This window comes from Ailuropoda melanoleuca, chromosome 16 (assembly GCF_002007445.2).
Source record: "Ailuropoda melanoleuca isolate Jingjing chromosome 16, ASM200744v2, whole genome shotgun sequence".
NCBI lineage: Eukaryota > Metazoa > Chordata > Mammalia > Carnivora > Ursidae > Ailuropoda > Ailuropoda melanoleuca.
In genome coordinates this window covers 11350928-11366639 of record NC_048233.1, presented here as the reverse complement: position 1 = coordinate 11366639, position 15712 = coordinate 11350928, and the positions used below count along the sequence as shown (strand labels likewise).

Below are 15712 nucleotides of genomic sequence, written 5' to 3'. Positions count from 1 at the left end.
CCACAACTGCCTTTTTCTTGTTCACAGTTGAGCCTTTGCCTGGAATTCTCTGGAGTGTGTGCATGTGCTGGATACTGCAGTGGTTGGAGGATTCTGTAATATTCAGGAGGCCAGATGAGGGGGCACAGGAAAAGAGATCCACCAGAAAAAGCCTTTTAGAGTTCATTAAGATGTGACTTGGAGTACCTGACTATTTTTTTTTTAAAGATTTTATTTATTTATTTGACAGAGATAGAGACAGCCAGCGAGAGAGGGAACACANTGTTCATTAAGATGTGACTTGGAGTACCTATTTTTTTTTTAAGATTTTATTTATTTATTTGACAGAGATAGAGACAGCCAGCGAGAGAGGGAACACAAGCAGGGGGAGTGGAAGAGGAAGAAGCAGGNATTTGACAGAGATAGAGACAGCCAGCGAGAGAGGGAACACAAGCAGGGGGAGTGGGAGAGGAAGAAGCAGGCTCATAGCGGAGGAGTCTGATGTGGGGCTCGATCCCATAACGCCGGGATCACGCCCTGAGCCATAGGCAGACACTTAACCTCTGTGCCACCCAGGCGCCCCTGGAGTACCTGACTTTTTAAAACAAGTCAGAAAACAAGCTAATACACCTCTTTGGGGATAGATCAGGAGGAGGATTTGGCAGGAAGAGAAGAGGCACCTGTTCCTTTTTTTTTTCCTTCATATTTTCTGAAGGTACGATGCAAACCTGGTATATCTAATGGACCGGTGGAAGAAAGTTCTAGAGGATCTGGTTTCATTTCAATCTAAGGAAGTTTTTTTTCTTCAAACACTAGAATGTATGTGACGGCACAAGGCTGCCCCATGTGTGAACTCCAACTTTAAACAGACCAAGCTGAGAAGCTCCCTGTTGATGATGTCATGAGTGGTTTCAGGTTGCCCTTGGGTGGAGGTTTTATGAGAAGGTCTGGCTCCAAGGGTGGTGGGCTGGTTCTCTGAACAGAGGAGCTCTCTTCTCCATTAAGCTATTAGAATGTCACAGCACTGTCTCCTCTCCCTATCATCCCACAGGCACCAAGGTGGGAGGATGGAGGGCACGAATGTCACAATCTCCCCACCATCATACTGCAGGGACATTGCTTAGGCACATGAGCCAAACACAACTGTTCTGAACTTCAGGAGAAGACCCTGGATTCGGTGAAGTGTAATTGGATGCCCATCCCTGGATACCGTGGGCAAACTGCCTAACTTCTTTGAGTGACTCGAGATAGCTAAGAAGGAAGAAATAAGTCACAGTGAAGACGATGTTTATACAACACCCCAAATTGACTTTCAGGGCTTGGCTCTATTTCTTTCTGATAGGTACAAGAGTTTAGAGCCAGGCGAATAAATCTGACTGCTCATCCGTCATAGCTGATCTGGTTGTTGAAAGCACTGAGATACCAGCCAACTATTCATGACCTGTCTCATCGGGAGCGCAGCAGCTGGCTGCTAACGGTCAGACACGCAGTCCTGGCCTGAGTCCACAATGGAAGGTTGGATGGAGTATTTTGCTTGAGCATCACTCAGGATGGAGCCCTTTGGAAGGACACCAGCCAGATGTCCAGGCGCTTTCAGCTGGTGGGACAGCAGCTGCTTTATTATTCTGAGATGAAGCGGCATTCCCGGCCCGTGGAGCCCAGTGGCCAGGCCACAGTCATTCAGGCGCCGAGTCAGGGCAGAGTCACACGCAGGATGGCGGCACCTGCGGAGTCAGGAGAGGCCCCCCCGTAGCTCAATTCTTCCGCAGTTCTAGCATAAGTTTTAGAAATCCCTCCCCCTCCCACCCTGCTCTTTGTGAAACTGGAACTACACAGACTTCCACCATATGTTGCAGACATCTATGCCCAAGAAGGGACGGAAAGAAGGAGGAGGCGTGGAATGATTTTTTCCTGGCCCCTCCCCTTCTGCAACACCACTTCCTACCGAGGCCCGAACCCCTGAGACACTCCTGCAGGCCCACAGAGGAGCCCTTGGGAACGTTCAAAGATTGCGTCTCCCAGAGCCTCGTGGACTGACGAAAACACCACTTATCCTGGGTCTGATTAGAAGAAACACACAAAGATAATAAAAGCCAGCTTTCACTGAGTATGATTTTCACTTCCGGACAGTATGGCACCAGTCCTTTCCACTCAACAATATCCCCATTTACAAGCAAAGAGGCTGATTTGGTGGTTGAAGGACTTCCAGAGGGTCACGGGCTTAGCGACCATGAAGCCAGACCAGGTCCCTGTTCTTCTGTTTCTACGCAGCCCGCGAGCTGTCGGCAGTTTTTGGACACTTAAGGGGGTTGCTCGGGCGGTAGCTATAACCAGGACATCCAGTGGCAGGAACCTAAGGGGATCCAGCCCCAAGAGCTAGTGAGGGGCCCTGCAAGGCCTCCGGCACTGACTCTGCACCACGCACAGGGAGCTCACCTCCTAGCTGCTCCCAAGCACAGGGCTCTGGCGTACCTGTTCATCCGGGGATCTCTGGCACCTTGAACGGAGGTACCCAACAAAGCTTGCTGAGTTCATTTGGTGCACTATTATCTCTCCCAGAAGGTTATAAGGGAAAGGGATCTTGTTGTGGTCAATGTTGTATCCCCACGTGAACTATGAAGGGGAGTATTACAGTGAACGCTTTAAAGGCTTTGAAGAGATCAATAAGCTTCCAACCCTGGTTCTCTGCATTCATAGCCTCAGAACCTTGGGCGAGTTACTTAAACCACTTGGAGCCTTCATTTCATTCTGTGTAAAATGGGGAACAGAGGAGTGTTGTGATTTAACGGAGATGATGCGTGATGGACGTTCAGCCTTCAGACGTTGAACACTTCGGGTTTTCATCATGAACTCGAATTGTGGACTGCAAGGCTGGTCACTGCATGGAGGAAGATGAAGCCAGCACCTTGACACTGTGTTATCGCTACATATTTGAGGAGTCAGGGCTTTCTTGGGATTTATCCCTCAGGGGATGTCAGGGTTCTACTGCATAGGACATGCTCTCAGAAATAGTCCCTCCTCCCCGTGGTCATGTTCCACGGCATGAATCTATTTATTGGTGGATGTATGAATTCCACAGGTACTCTCTCATCAAAATAGTGTTTCATGGCTTCCTTTTAAGTGGGCTGTCCTGTTGACAAACCAGAGAAAAATAAAGCGCTATTTATAACTAAAGGGATATTTATTTGCCTTGTACAATGTATTTAAGTGGGACTTTATGAAATTCCGTTGATAATTTCATATCCAACCCAAATAGCACAGATCTTCTTTTTCATTATTCCCGAATCCTAATTCACTCAACCTATCCCAACTCTGAGGCTGTTCAGACACCACTGCCTTTAAGTCTGATTTTTGAGTTATGATTACTTGCATTTGCTGTGTGTCTTTATAATTACCAAATAGTCTCGTTTACGTGATCTCATCTAATCCTCAGGGCAACATATGGCAAGGCAGTATTTTCCCCATTTTATGGATGTAGAGAGGGATGCCTGTGCAGGTTTGGTGAACTTGCCCAAGGTCACAGCCGAGAAGTAGCCATCCCGTTGAACTGGGAGGTGGGTTCCGACTTCTGAGTTCTGCGCTTTCCCTGTCATACCCCAGCTGTCCCCTCTCCACCGTCATCAAAGTCCCCAGCATCGGCTGTGAGAGATGGGCATGTGTATGGCCAAGTCATTATCTGTTTCTCTTTATCTTGTGGGCTTCCTGGTTGTCACCCATAGCTTTCGCTAGCTGTCTCAGCTGTTTGCATGCCCCAGGTCTGACTCCAGTCCGCTGATCTTATTACGTCCTGAAAAGAACTGTAAAGGAACAGGCCTCTCTGTGTTTGGGTCTGCAACCCCTGTAACTTTCTGGAACATCCCCAGCTTTTCGCCTGGCCTTCTTAACCATAATCATGGCTTCTCTTTCCGAACTCAGAAGGTCCTCTTCCAACACCTGCATTTCCCCTGGCTCAGCTGACAGACCGTCCGTGTGAGTAGAGTGATTTTCGCCTCGATTGTAATAAAAATTTTAATTATTCATCAGTATAGTAGCTGTTAGACAAATGCCCAATTATTATTCACCATAGCTAAGTAACCTCCTGCTCTTTTTTGGAGCTGTGACAGACACAGTGCTTCCAGAACTGGCAGAGGGCTCAGATCAAACAGCGCTTTGTGTCTTGCTTTAACCAGGCAAGGCGGGGCAAGGCCCGGCAGGGCTGTCTCCTTGTTCCCGCGCCTCCCGCCTCACTTGTGGCCCAGTGCGATGCCGGCCTAGCGGCTGGGACTCAGGAAGCCGGCCCAGAGAGGGAAACTGAGCCCTGCAGCAGTCAGGCTGGCAGCTGCGAGGCATCCGGCACGGCCCCCCTGGATCACCTGGCAAAGGCTTGCCTTGCCGGGTGGAACAGCTGCACGGGGCCTTTTGGCAAAGGAGCAACTGAATTGCAAATGAGGTTATGGAAAGTGACTCTTGATTAGATTGACTCTGTAGCTTTTATCCCTTAGTAATCCCTGGCCTCCTCCCTGCACGTCCCCTGCAGGCCGGGTCACCAGGTCACTGGGAGGGCTGCTGCAAAGGAAGGAGTGTCCCCGTCTGCTTCCTTCTTTTCCTTTCTCTGGGCAAGCTCCCCTTCCCTGCTCACCATTCATCAGGACCTTCGGCCCGCCCAGATCCCGGGGGGCGGGGGGTTTCCTGGGCTGGACAGCTTTCCAGGGTTTCATTTCTTCCCACCCTTTCCCCTCAGAATTTACGGGGAGGGAGATATTGGCCAGAAAGCCCCTTGCACTGTGCTGGCTTTCCAACGTGCCACCCCGCGCACTGGGGACATGTCCCAGCTTCCCCGCTTCTCTCTCCCCTGCCATCCTGAAGCCTTCGGGCACCTCTGGAGGCTTCCACATTACACCACCACCCTTTCTGGCCTCCGCAGATCTCAGGTAGCTCTCCCCGTGCCTCTGACTCCTGACCCCACCCTGCCTCGAGCATCTTGGTCCAGTCTCCGCCTCCCCACTTTGATCTTAGGTGTGCAGGCAACCACCCTCTCTCTCCTGTTTTCCCATGCCCCTTCCTCACCCTGGCCTCCCCCCCAACCCGATCATGGCACTGTGTCCCATGGACTCTCACCTCTCAGTGCTCAGCTTTGTCAAACCACTCTTCCTCTACCCCTCTCTTCCCTGCCACCCACCTCTCCCCTAGGGAACACCACACATGTAACTTCTTCCACTGTGGGTTTTCCATTCTTTCATTTCTGGATCATGTCATTTCTCTCCTCATTAGCCTAAGTAGCTTTCCACCTCATTCAGAGCAAGAACTGAAGTCCTTACAATGTCCCGGTGTGATTTGCCTGCTGTTATACTCCAATGACAACAAATCCTACTACTTTCCTTCCTGTCCCTCTCTCCTCTCCAGTTTCACATGTCAAACCCGGTCCTGCCTCAGGGCCTTTTCACTTGCGGCACTCTTAGTCAATAACACTCTTTCACCAGATATTCGATGTCCCACTCCCTTCCTCTATATCCATCCAATGCACGGTAATATCCTGCCTCTCCATCATCCCACAAACCTAGGTTTTCTTATAGCACTTATCCTAACATACTGTGTGTGTGCGTGTGTTGTCTGCCTCCCTCCATTAGAATATAAGCTCTGTGAGAATAGGGGTTTTCTTCTGTTCACAAACAATGGAGTATTATGGACTGTGTGCTATGGACTGTGTACCCCCCCGCCAAATTCCTATATTGAAGCCCTACCCCCCTGTGGAAGGCTATATTGGAGATGGGGTCTTTGAGGTGATTAGGACTAGAGGGTAAGGCCCACATGATGGGGTTAGTGCCATTATAAGAAGAGACACCAGAGACCTTGTCCTCTTCTCTGCCATGTGAGGACACAGGGAGAAGGCAGCCATCTATAAGCCAAGAAGAGGGCTCTCTCAGAACCCAAGCATGCCAGCAACTTGATCTTGAACTTCCAGCCTCCAGAACTGTGACAGGTAAGTTTCTTTTATTTAAGCCCCCCAGTCTGTTGTCCTTTGTTATGGTGGCCTGAGGACACACGTCAGTGTCCCATGGAGCAGGGGCCAGGAAAGCTGGGGATCTGTGGTTATTGGTTAGCTCCCAGCTGCTGCTCCCACCCTTACATGAAGTCCTTCTCATCCAAGGTTACTACCTTCTTCTTGTCCCCCTGGTTGCGTCACCCACTGTCTCCCTATAACTGTTTCATGGACGACTTTGGAATCTGGCTCCCTTCTTCCTCTTTGTCCATCTCGACTTTTAATATCCACATAGGGGAGCTGTCTCTCAAACAGCTTGCTGAATTTCAAGGCATCTTAGCTCCCCTGCACTTCCCCCACCCATGGGAACTTGTTTTCCCCGCACTGACAGCTCCAGCCCAGAACTCTCAGACCCCTGGCTTTCATGCTGTGACCAGAACGCCCATCCTTCTGGCTCTCCCAGTTGCCTTCTCACTACACATGCTCTTTGACTTGGTGGAGACTTCTTGGCCCTTGGCCCCTGTATTTCGGCCCAGTCAGTAGGCTCCTGAGTTGTCACAAATGTTCGTGCCCGTTCCGTACTGTACAGAGTCTGCCTCTTGAGGAGGAAGGTGGGGGCTGAAACCCAACCTGCACTTTGCTCCCTAAGCTTACTGCACCTGTGCGTAGGGGCGGGCGTGTCCCTGGAAGCAGGAGCACCCTTATCTTCTCATAAAGAACAGACCGTGCCAAGCCATGCGCACCCAGCGTGTGCCCAGAAGGGCGTTCACAGAGGCCCGGTGTAGGCTGCGGCAGCCTTGATGGACCCTGGAGCGGGCGGCTGTCTCAAGCCTCTTGAACCCCTTCCGTACTTTTTGAACACTTTCTCCGCAGCACAAGTACCAACCCTGGGGGCGCAGAGGGGAGGGGAGACAAGACACACAGTTAAGGCGCGAGTCCCCCTCACTTCCTTGCTGCCAGGGCGGTGATTTAGGCCCCAGCAACCTCATGCATCTACAAGAGACATTGACTCAACGCTGAGTTATCCAGAGAAGGCAGAGCAGGGGCGTCTGTTTTTCCGGGAGCGTGGTGACGGAGGGGGTTTCGTTCTATAGTTGGCAGCTGTGGTGGTCGGTCTCTGAGCTCAACTTCGTGATTACGGTGGAGGCTCAGCCCCTGCGATGGGCCAGTCCCCATGTGTGGGGGGGCGACATTCCTGGATGCTCAGCCAGAGTCTGTTTCTTTGCATCTCTCAGTGATCTTTTTTGAGCTATCTATATCCCTCTCTTTTTCAGCCAGCTGGAGTGGATTCTCTTCTAACTAGAACACGGGCCACCATGCGCACCCTCCTTGCCTCTTCCCTCTTCCCGTTCCAGCCCAGGTCCTATGATCATCTGAACTCCTTGCCTCCCCCTTTCCCCACATGCCCCCTACCCCATTCTTCCTCTGCACCCACCCAGTGAAACACCTACCCCACTCTCCTCTCCCTCTGCACCTGGGCAACTGGTGGCGGGAAATCACCTAGCCATGCAGACTGTCACCATTTGTGTCTCTGCTTCAGCTGGGTCTGTGTGGGTGCCCAGTGGTGCTTTCTCTCCCGTGTCCGGTCCATCGCCCATTCTCTTCAACAGTTTAAACCTTCCACCATTCATTCCCTGCATCCTTGGCCTCTTCCTTCTCGGCAGACAGCCCCCTAACTTCCTGTCCCACTTACACCTTTATCACATTGCCCCCTCAATCTTAGGCACCCTCCCCACATTTCCTCCAGGGTCAGAGCATGGGGGAGCCATGCTCCTACTGAAAGGCAACTTCTTTGGGATCCCTCTGACCCCGTCCCCTCCCATCATCTCTGGACCTTGCTCATCAGCCACCACCACTTGCTCCTGCATCGTCAGCCTTTCTTTCTCTTGCCAAAAAAAACCCCTCAAGAACATTTAGTTGGCTTGCGTATTATTTTGTACGCAAATTGTTTCCTCCTATGTGAAAGAATCCCTTCTTTTTTTTTTTTTTAAAGATTTTATTTATTTATTCGACAGAGACAGAGACAGCCAGTGAGATAGGGAACACAAGCAGGGGGAGTGGGAGAGGAAGAAGCAGGCTCACAGCAGAGGAGCCTGACGTGGGGCTCGATCCCACAACGCCGGGATCACGCCCTGAGCCGAAGGCAGACGCTTAACCGCTGTGCCACCCAGGCACCCCAGAATCCCTTCTTTTTTTAAAAAAAGTAATCTCTACACCCAACATGGGGCTCGAACTCACTACCCCGAGATCAAGAGTCGCTTGCTCCATCGACTGAGTCACCCAAGGAATCCGTTCTTAAGCTGAGATAAGGATTTATATATAAGAGCGGGGGTTGAGAAAACAATGTAGATGGTCTGTACACAGAAAGCTTGTTTGCACTTTTTTGGGGGTAAACTGATTAGGTCAGCAAAGATGGCTGGTCTGGGCCTCCTGTCCTTGACTAGGTCCAAAAGGGTGATGGAAGAAGACAATGTAAGTTGTTTATGGATTTTCGGGAAAACTTTGAGAGTCTGGCTGAGGAACACACGTTCCATGTTCTCTCCGTACAATGCCTGCCAATGTTCTGCCATCAGCTCCTCCAGCCCTGTGATGACTCCTCACTCCCTAGTGTATCTTTCCCCTGAAACTCTCATCGCACTTAAATAATTTCCATCTTGAAAAAAATTACTCTCGCTTGACCTTCCCCTACTAGTGTATTCAAACTCCTCTGCCACCTTACATCCCATTGCCCCTTAGTCCAGGTGGCTCTGTCTTCAGAACCCTAACACTCTACCAGAACTTTCACATTAAGGTTGTTCATGACCTATGTACCAAATGCAGGGGACATTTTTTAGTTGTCTTCTTCCTGGATTTTCTTGCTGCCTTGGACCGCAGACTCCCGGGACACTCTTGGGTCCTGGTTCTTTATGGACATGCATGATCACACGGAGTTCAGAGGTCCCTCCTCTTCACATCACAGACTTGGATGTTGGCACTCCCCAGGATTTTTCTTTCTTTTTTTTTCTTTTTCTTTTTTTAAGATTTTATTTTATTTATTTGACAGAGACAGCCAGCGAGAGAGGGAACACAAGCAGGGGGAGTGGGAGAGGAAGAAGCAGGCTCCCAGCGGAGGAGCCTGATGCGGGGCGCGATCCCAGAACGCAGGGATCATGCCCTGAGCCGAAGGCAGACGCTTAATGACTGCGCCACCCAGGCGCCCCTCCCCAGGATTTTTCTTGGCCAGTTCTCTTCCCTCTGGACTCTAAGTATCATCGCTGTCATTTCTACAGCTAATGACTCTGTGCTGGTGAGTCCCAAACCTGCCAAGTACTGCTAGAAAATTATACAGAAGAAAATTACAGTCGGCAGAGGATTTGTTTTATCCTAAGACAGAAAAGCTAACACTTCACTGGACTCCTGCCATTTATTATCCACCTTTCACTGGGTGGTTACTCAAATGTTTAAGGGAGGTGAACAAGTCTGCCAAGGTGACAGCAGAGCACCACTTTCCCTGAACCCCTCCTTCTGTTCTGCACCAGAGACCTCAAACTGAAGATGGGGAAGTGGCTGCCTTTTGGTTCACTCCATCCATCTGTTGTCCCTTGGGTTCCTCGTAAATATTGACACTAGTGAGGCCCCTTACAGACACGGGGGATATTCTTGGCCCTGGAGAGCTGCCATCACTCCGACGGGTGGCTGTACCTCAGGAATGGCAGCCACCTCTTATGTCCACAATCAGTCAGGCCACCCAGGGCCATTTGTCTACTGTTGAAACATAATCAGGGTGCCCTGCTGTGCAGCATGAGATAAATAAAGAGAATTCTCAAGGGGCTGTTGTTGTAGTTTACAGTTTTTGTACCGGCGTTTGTCTGGGAGCTCCCTGGTGGCACTTAGAGGGACCTGATGCTTTTCAAATGGCATCTTCTCCCCACATGGCTAGTGTCCCCTCAGACTGCCCCCCCATCAGCACCAATGATCTCTGCCATTCGTTGGGGCACTCACCCTTCCATTTGGCATTTTCCTGTCCCCCATCATCCTGTGTACATGGCTTTCCCTTGAAGGCTAAGGCCATGAAAGTTACACATGACATACACGAGACGTGTAGTGTGAAGAGATACAGAAAGAGAGAACCCAGACCCTGAAACAGAAAGAGTGTGAACTCTGAATCAGACAGATCTGTGTGTGAGTTCTGCCCTGCTGTGTACGGATTGGGTGACCTCGGGGTAATTACTTACCTGAGACTCTGTTTGGTTAATTATAATATGGGAATGCTAATTCACTTAATCACATGGCGGTTGCAAAAATTAAGTGAAAAGCACAGGTAGGGCACTTGGCATTGTTAAATGCCCCCAAATGGTAGCTGTTAGTAGATCATGAGTAGATGATTAATAAATATTTCTTGCTTCTATTGCTTTCTCCTTTCTCCCTGGGAATACACTCAGTCCCATGATTCATCTCTCACATCTACAGCGTGCAAATTCCTCTTCTCTGCTCTCTATCGGCTGCACCACACAGCTGGCACACTTGGCCATTTACTGTTGCTAGTGCCTCTGGATGCGTGTGTTTTTATTTTTATGGTTAGTGTCCGAAACTCTAGTGTAAGGTTCCTGAAGTAGGGACCCTATTTTATAGCGTTTGAATCCCTGCTGCCCTGCACAGTGTCCCAACCATAGCAGGTGCTCAGTAAATATTTGCTGACACCGATGAGTAACATTTCGCCTTAGAATGTAATCAGTTGCGGGCTGGGGTGAAAATACTCCCTTACCCTTCACTTTATATTCTAGGCCCAGCCCTGCTGTCCACATTCCCTTTTACATAGCCCTGACCCCACCCAAGCCGGGGCCTGCTGTGGTAGCCGAGGCTGGAACAGATTGCTGTGCAAATACTTGGCGAAGTAACAGTCTATTTGTGGATAAGCAGAAATTGGCTGTATTCTCGGTAGAGTTATGAACTGTCACTATTAACACCCATGAGTCACTAACATCTTGGTGGGCTGAGTGATTTTTCTGCAGGCTTATAAGGCATATTATACTAAAAATGCCACTGTCCATCTGTCTAATCAGTGCCTGTTCCATTGATGTCACAGATATTTAAATGAGCTTCTTTCTTCATGCCCAAATACACAGGGGCTTTATGTAATTCCCAGACTCCTCTTGTGGGTGAGGCTGAGGTGTCCAGTAATGATGTTGTTGTTGTTGTTGTTGTTTTTTAGGGTTTCCAGGAAAACTCTAGGATGCTGGGAGAAGTTAAAGAGGAAAATAAGAAACAAACTAGTCCTATGTTTCTACTCCCCAAGCCAGATCATCAGCCTCACATTCTAGAAATGGAAGCACTGAGGACGGGATGAAGTCGCAGAGGGTAGAATGGCCCTTAACCCAGTAGAATTTCAGCCCCAGAAAACTATCCGTCATTGACTCTGTGGCTCCATGTCCACTTTCTGAATTGCTCCTAAACTTATCTTGTGACCAGCTTTACTTCAGGGAAATTCCGGGATTCAACTTGGCTAGGCTGATACAGTATGAAGCCACCACAGATAGTAGTTTGGTTAGCATCCTGGAAAAAGAAAATCCTAGAGGAGAGAAAGAGAAATTGTCAATCATATCTCTCCACTATAAAAGTAACTTTACCCTTTTGTAATTAGCAATCTGTGGGTAATACTTTGCAATGACATGACACCCAACATAGTTTACCCAGGGGTCTCAGGGTCTATTGATGATCCCTGTCTGAATCAATTTTTGCAAATTGCCTGAACTGACCCAAATGTGTTCAGTGGGAGCCCCTTTAAGCCAGCCTCTGACCCTTTAACATGATTCTCGGTCTTTGTATTCTTCCTTACTTTGAGCAAAACAAGAGATCCAAGGCTCAACTTGGTCTGGCCTCAGACCTGGGACCAGATGTTTCTCCAAGGAACTCTGGTCTGTTTTAGTGGGGAATGATATTTAGACACCAAGATCTAGTTGCTAGGGGTGCTCATTGCTATTGGTATATTGTTGCACCTGGGCCTTTTCAATGGAAGTAATAGAAAATATACTTTAAAAAACTGTGGGGTGCCTGGGTGGCTCAGTCAGTTAAGCAGCTGCCTTTGGCTCAGGTCATGATCCCAGGTTCCTGGGATCAAGTCCTGCACTGGGCTCCTTGCTCAGCAGGGAGCTTGCTTCTCCCTCTGCCTGCTGTTTCCCCTACTTGTGCTCTCTCTCTCTGACAAACAAATAAATAAAATCTTAAAAAAAAAAAAAACCAAAACGACAACAAAAACCAAAACTGTAAGTTCACTGTATTTACAATTAAAATTAATCCTTACTTTTTCTTATTTTAAATTTTTTTCTTTTTTTTTTTTTTAAGATTTTATTTATTTATTCAACAGAGATAGAGACAACCAGCGAGAGGGAACACAAGCAGGGGGAGTGGGAGAGGAAGAAGCAGGCTCATAGCAGAGGAGCCTGACGTGGGGCTCGATCCCATAACGCCGGGATCACGCCCTGAGCCGAAGGCAGACGCTTTAACCGCTGTGCCACCCAGGCGCCCCTCTTATTTTAAATTTTTATCTCTATGCTCTCATAGTGGAAATCTTGGTTCCTAATAGCATGAATGTATTTATTTATTTACTTTATCCTATGATATATATAAAATATTTTTAGAACATTATACCATTATTACTACTACCAGTAAACCTGTTCAGTAACATTTAAGATTTCTTTGCAGTTCTTTTGTCCTTAGAATATATTTCCCATTAAGGATATAGAGAATGTAGACTTTAAAAATTACTCAAATTTGGGGCACCTGGGTGGCTCAGTTGGTTAAGTGGCTGCCTTTATCTCAGGTCATGATCTCAGGGTCCTGGGATTGAGTCCTGCATTGGGCTCCCTGCTCAGCAGGGAGTCTGCTTTTCTCTCTGTTCCTCCCCACCTCACTCATTCATTCTCTCTCTCAAATAAATAAAAATAATAATCTTTAAAGAAATAACTCAAATTAATTTCTTTCTGTGAATTTGCTATTGTATTTATATAAAATTAGGTTAGTTTTTTAAATTATAAACTATTTTTCAGAGCAGTTTTAGGTTCACCACAAAACTGAGCCAAAAGTATAGAAAATTCCTATATATTCCCTACACCCCCCCACCTCCTCCCACTATCAACATTTTGCACCACAGTGGTACGTCTGTCACAGTCAGAAGCTACATGGACATGTCATCATCCAAGGTCTGTAGTTTACATTATGGCTCACTCTCGGTGTTGTACATTCCATAGAATGTTTGGACAATTGTTCGGACAAATGTATAGTGACTTGTATCTCCCATTATAGTATCATGCACAATAGTTCACCGCTCCAGAAATTCTCTGTGCTCCACCTATTCATCCCTCTTTTCCCCGAAGCCTTGGTAACTACTGATCTTTTTACTGTCTCCATAGTTTTGTTTCTTTCAGAATGTCACATAATTGGAATTTTACAGTATGTAGACTTTTCGGGTTGGCTTTTTTCACTTAGAAATATGCATTTAAGTTTCCTGTATGTCTTTTTATGGCTTGATAGCTCATCTTTTTAAAGTGCTGAATAATATCCCATCACCTACTGAAGAATATCTTGGTTACTTCAAATTTTTGGCAATTATAAATTAAGCAATATCAAATTTAATTTCACATTTCAAATATTTACGGCTATAAACATCACATGCAGGTTTTTACATGGACATACATCTTCACTTCTTTTGGATAAAGCTAAGAAGTGCTATTGCTAGACCTATGGTAAGACTATGTTTAGTTTTATAAGAAACTTCCAAACTGTCTTCCAAAGTGGGCATAGCACTTTGCATTCCCACCAGCAGTGAATGAGATTTCCTGTTGCTCCACATAATTGTCAGCATTTGGTGTTGTCAGTGTTTTGGATTTTGGCTATTTTAATAGGTGTGTAGTGATATCTCATTGTTGTTTTAATTTGCAAATCCCTCCGATGTATAATGTTGAAAGTCTTTTCATATGCTTATTTGCCATCTGTACATCTCGGAGAGGAATCTGTTTCGGGTCTTTTGTCCATTTTTAAATCAAGTTGTTTTCTTATTGTTGATTTTTAAAAATTCTTTGTATATTTTGGATAACAACCTTTTATTAAATGTGTTTTTTCTTCTCCCAGTCTGTGACTTGTCTTATTCTCTGGACATTATCCTTTGCAGAGCGGAATATTTTTAATTTTGATGAAACTCAGCTTATCAGTTCCTTTATTTGTGGAAAGTGCCTTTGGTGATGTACCTAAAAAGTCATCAGTATACTTTGTCAATGATTAATTGACCACATAATCTTGGGTTTATTTCTGGGCTCTCTATTCTGTTCCATTGATCTATGTGTTTATTTTTGTGCTGGTACCATACTGTTTTGATTGCTATAGCTTTGTAGTATACCTTAAAATCTGAAATTGTGATGCCTCCAGCTTTGTTTTTCTTTCTCAGGATTGCTTTGGATATTTGGGGTCTTTTGGAGTTCCATACAAACTTTAGTATTATTTGTTCTAGTTTTGTGAGAAATGCTATTGGTATTTTGATAGGGATTGTATTGAATCTGTAAATTGCTATCACTTCTTGGCCTTTTGGTTAAGATCAAGTGAATCTGTCTATTGCTTTGGGTAAAGACATATATTATTTTATTGGAAATTGCTAAACAGTCCTCCATGTGGGTTGCACTCTTTTTCACTCCTACCAGCAATATTTTAGAGGGCCTGTATTCCCATGGCCTCAACAACACCTTGAGTGAGTTATCAAGAATCTGAATTTTTGCCATCCCGATGGGTGAGAAGTGGTATGCAATGTGAGTTTCATTATGGTAAAGTTGAGCATATTTCCATATGCTAAGGCAGGTCCTTATTTCTTGACTAAACTATTACAGTGGCCTCCTGACTGGTTTTCTTTGGTCTTTTAATTTTCTACAATCCCACCTGAGAATTCCTTTTGAAAAAAGCAATCTGGTCATGAAGCACTCTTGGAAAAAACCATTCAATCATGTACCTTGTTGGTAGGCAAAAATTAAGCTTTTAGCTTGGCATACAAAATTCTTTTTTTAAAAAAAGATTTTATTTTATTTATTTGTCAGAGAGAGAGACAGCCAGTGAGAGAGGGAACACAGGCAGGGGGAGTGGGAGAGGAAGAAGCAGGCTTCCAGCAGAGGAGCCTGATGTGGGGCTTGATCCCAGAACACTGGGATCACACCCTGAGTGGAAAGCAGATCCTTAACAACTGAGCCACCCAGGCACCCCTGGCATACAAAATTCTTAATGATCAGTTTCCTACATGTCTTGATTCTGGGCTCTTATCTCTATGTACTCCTGCTTCACTTACTCCAAATATTTCCTTTCTGTTTTTCTTCTGTGCTCTTTCATGTCTCTAAGCCTTTATGTTTTCTATTCCTTCTTTGAATCCCCTTCCCATTCTTCACTAGAAAACTCCTATTCATCCTTCAAAGCCCAGTTCAACTGTCATCTCCTTGATAAAGTCCTTCTACACTCCCTCAATAGAGTTACCCATCCCTCAGGTTTCCCATAGAGTTTGTGGCACTGAACCCTACAATAGCATTCATCAGATTGTGCTAAAATTGCTTATTTTTGAGTCTTTCTTCACTACCCTTTGAACCCAGGGAATCATTTTAAGCACCTGCCCCATTTTAAGCACTGTGCCAGCTATGTAGTGAGAGCTAAATGAATGTTTGCTTAATGAACAAATAAATGATGAGTAGTAATTCATCACTCCAGTTTCTGCTTATATAGGATTTGATATTTTCTTTCTTTCCTCTGGGCTTTCCTTTTTATAGGATG

General features: G+C 46.5%; 1 long non-coding RNA gene across 1 annotated transcript in view; it reads left to right on the top strand.

The window, feature by feature from the left end:
• The window catches only part of LOC117796766, a 45428-nt gene extending 44251 nt beyond the window's left edge, over positions 1 to 1177 (top strand). Inside the window, exon 3 of the long non-coding RNA XR_004621421.1 lies at positions 1031 to 1177. This is a non-coding gene — a long non-coding RNA (uncharacterized LOC117796766). The remainder of the gene's footprint in view (positions 1 to 1030) is intronic.
• The last annotated feature ends 14535 nt before the right edge of the window (positions 1178 to 15712 follow it).